Raw genomic sequence first — 4,176 nt, forward strand, 5'->3', positions numbered from 1 at the left:
CCCGATGGCTAACTCTTTACACCACTCGGTGCCATACGGGAAGTGATAATTGATGATCATGAGTGAAGAGGTGGAGTCAGTGGATGCATAATGTCATGCCCCAATTTTTGAATTTTTGAAGGATAATTTTTAAAAATTTTGGCATGATATAACTTAAAATAATATAATCCCAAAACCTGTTTCAAACAAATTTCAAGGAAAACTAAACTCAATGCGGAATGTAAATGTTACACAACTCAACACTGAGTTAAATATTACATTTCCTTGTTTACATAAACTTGAAAGTCAAGAAAATGAAAACGCTCACATGAGTTTAATGTTGTCTACCCCAAATATAAAAATATACAATGTACAACAAAACCCAACAAAAAAAACCTGTCACTAAGTCTTCGCCTCAACCTTGCTGATCCTCACCTGCAGGTCTAACCCCTACACCAAGAATTGGTGCACCGGGTTGTAAACAACAAACCCGATAAGCTAAAAAGCCCGTATGAGTAATTCTCAAATTAACACCAAAACCTCCAATTACAAATTATGTCACAAGAGCAATTTATATCAATAATTAAATCCACAAATCCAACACTTTTTCAATTAACATGTACCCATGAGTCTCAGGTATTAATAAATACCCCTCATGACCTACAACAACAAAAGGTGTACCCATAGGTCCTAGATACCATGCAGTATCTCCCATGACTTACACTAACAGACAGACTAGAGCCCCGGTCAAAGGCTTGGAACCCGATTTGACTGTCTAATATCAAACACAAAAATGATAAATAGCATCTTAACCGCAACCAATCACCCAATTAAATACTGGGAACCAGATTTGGCTATTTATCCAACAATCACAATATCACAACATTATCCTCAACAACACAATATCACATCATTATCTTCATCAACACAATATCACATCATAAATTATATCTTTCCTCATTGATATATTTACTTGAACAAAATATAGATATTCCATAAGAATAATCTATCAATAATCAATAAAATTATGATCATATAAATCTCAAAAATAGCATATAAGGAAAACTTGTTTTATCTTACCTATGAGCCGTTGGCGATCAAACTCATATATTTTTAAAAACAATTAAAAGCATATTATTAAATCCAACATCATCATCACATGACCATAACAACATTTGGTTCAAAAGTGAACCTTAGTGAGATTTACTCACCTAAATATCCCGCTGCAAATTCCACAAGACGACAATAGCAAGCCAAAACACAACTTCACAAATCACCTAAAAATAATACAATTAAAACCTTAGTAACTAAAATACTATAGGTTATCACAATACCCTTAAACTAACCCTTAGTTCAAGGGAGGATAACTTTCCAAAGTCGTCGAACTTAGAGACCCAAAATGGCTGCCTCTAATCCTCAAACCTCAACCAAGCCTAATAACAAACTTAAAGTCCTAACATACAAACATTGCTCACAACCTAGAGATTCTACATCTCAACAAGCTCACCACAACAAGAGCTAGCTAAAACACAGCAAATTAAGCCACAAACCCTGCCGGACGCGTTGCCACGCGCCACCATAAACTTTTGAATTTGAGAAAACTCTCAACAGCAAAGTTGAAGCTTGAAGCAAAAGGAACAACTTTTATACATGAGGCTTCAACCAATTTTGGCCGGAACCGGCCGGAAAATGCCACGAAACCCTAACCCGGAATCAAACTTCAAACCTACAAATCCGGGCTCAAAAACCTCAAAACTTGATTCAATCTATGCCTAGACACTACTAGGAGGAGGAGAAGATCAAAACTCACCTATGGATGCCCCTCGTCGCCGCCGTATACGGCAGTTCCGACCGGTGGCACAGCAGCGCCCTTTGCCGGCCAAAAGCTTCGTTTCCGGCATGCTACACCGAGCAACAGCTGCCCAGCCTTGAAGAGGACGCTTGTGGGAGCCGAACGGGACCGGTGGCGGTCCAAATGGTGGCCGGACGGCTGAGCTAGCTCCGGCGGAAGTTTGGTGTGCGGGTAAGTTCGGGAGAGGGAGAGAGAGAAGAGAGTGAAGTGAGTGAGGAGAGTGAGAAGAGAGAGAGCTGATTTGTGTTAGGGTTTCCAAAATAACCCACACACATTTTTCTACTTAAACACTTTCCACACCCGGAAACTAACTTCCTCTGACCATAACTTTCTCACACGACATCTGTTTCAGGCGTGCCGCATGTCTACGAACTCGTATCGACAAACTCTACAACTTTCAAGAAGGGAGTTTTTGAAGATAACTTACGAAAAATAAAGTCAACTTTTGGCCTCTTAAAAGTCAAAGCACCTTAAAATAAACTCCCGAAACTTCAATTTCACACAACCAAGTAAGAATTTTCATAAATAATCCTTCATTAAATATGGAAATAATACAAGAAAAATTGATATGAAAATCTAGGATATTACACGTAACCTCTCGGTAAGCATGTCCAAGTCTCGAACGATGAATCCTTGTCGCCGGCACGGTCGGGCTGCCTACAAGATTTGTTGACTTCTCCAGTTTCTTTCTTCTTCACCCCATACCTCTCATACCGGGTGTCCATAGCAATTTTCAGCTGTGCACCAGACAAATCAACGAGAGGAGATGTCGGTGGTAGCTGTCGGGAAGCGTATCCCGGATTGGGTCGGACTTGGTGACACTAGATGCATGAACCAGTCAGGATGCTACCGGAGGCTAGGACGACCAATTAGGTAGAAAAAAAAAGACTTCCGGTAGAGCAGTTATTCTGCGGGAAACGATCCAGACGAAGATCATCGTGCTACTGTGAGATAGAACAAGCATGCTTGTTGGAAGAGTTACCCCCCGGCCGGTATGATTCACCGATAGAGAGAGACTTGGGTGCCCAGAGTAGGAAGACGGGTGTCCAGACCAAAACCGAGTCGGAAGCGGGAATCGAGCCAAGACATGGATGCTTGATGGAGGTTCCCGGAGATGATCACTGATAGGTCTCTCTTTTTTGCTTACCGAGCAGTTGTCGAATGACTGAGAGCAGCGGGTGCCGGTCAGTGTTTGATTTCGGACTTTGAAGCTTCACCTCACCATGCGTACCAGATTTGATTGATCGAAGCCGATCGCAGAGTGTCCTCATGAACTCTGCCAACCGGAAACATGAAGTTGCTTGGCTTAAACTTGGAATCCGATACCCGGAGACTGAATGCTAGGCAAGTCCCCTCTTTCACATGAACTATTTCTCCGGGCGACCTGTCATCCCGGGCGGATCTACAAATGCTGCCATTGGAGCCACCGGGAGAAGAAGATGACCGGGCAGCGGAAGGAGTAGATCGTCACTGGCGAAGCTTCGGTGACAAGGCCAATCCTACCATGGAGAGCTCTCCGGGTCCCGATGAGCCATCTCCGGGTTTCGCCTATAGACCCAGAGTCATTGTAGTTTTTTTTTTGGAGACGACCCGGTGATGAAGGGCTCCCGGGCGGGTCAAGCAATTCCGCCTGATGGTTGGGCCGAGCTTGGGCCTGCATATCGGACACCATGTGCTGACTTCATGCATGAGCCTGTTGGCAGAGCAACAAGACTTTTTGTACTGATTCCCATAGACAGCGCAAAATGTATGTTTCTGTATAATCCCGGAAACTATGTAGAATCACGGTGGAACACGAACATGAACAATAAACAACATGGGCACGAGACAAGGACATATAGTGGTTCACCATGCCATTGGAGGACATGGCTACGTCCACTTTACAATCAACTATCATGGCCAATAGGCCTTTGGGATCGGGAGAGAGAGATTCAGTCAGCCAGCTAGAGAGAGTTTTTACATATGGGAACCCTTCCTTTTATAGCTAAAGAAGGTTCCCTCCTTTTACATATTTCCAATGTGGGACAAACTATACATAACTATTATTATGGTGTCTTCTTGTGGAGCTTGGAGGAACACCTTCCTGATGTGGCACAGATAATATTTCATCATGGCGAGGTAGCCTGGATGTTGGTCTACAAGTTTCATGACTGATCTATGGGCAGGGAAGGTAGTTCTCAACTACCAACTACAGGTTCAAAGTTTCACATGCAGCAGTCGACTAAGATGATCGGCAAATAGTAAATAGCAATCTCTCTTTCAAGGGGTAAACTTCTATTCACATAATCAAATCTCTAGCTAGTAAGCTAGACACAAGACTAGTACTACAGGGTTGAAGTTTAAAA

The sequence above is a fragment of the Fragaria vesca genome, linkage group LG5 (assembly GCF_000184155.1).
Source record: "Fragaria vesca subsp. vesca linkage group LG5, FraVesHawaii_1.0, whole genome shotgun sequence".
NCBI lineage: Eukaryota > Viridiplantae > Streptophyta > Magnoliopsida > Rosales > Rosaceae > Fragaria > Fragaria vesca.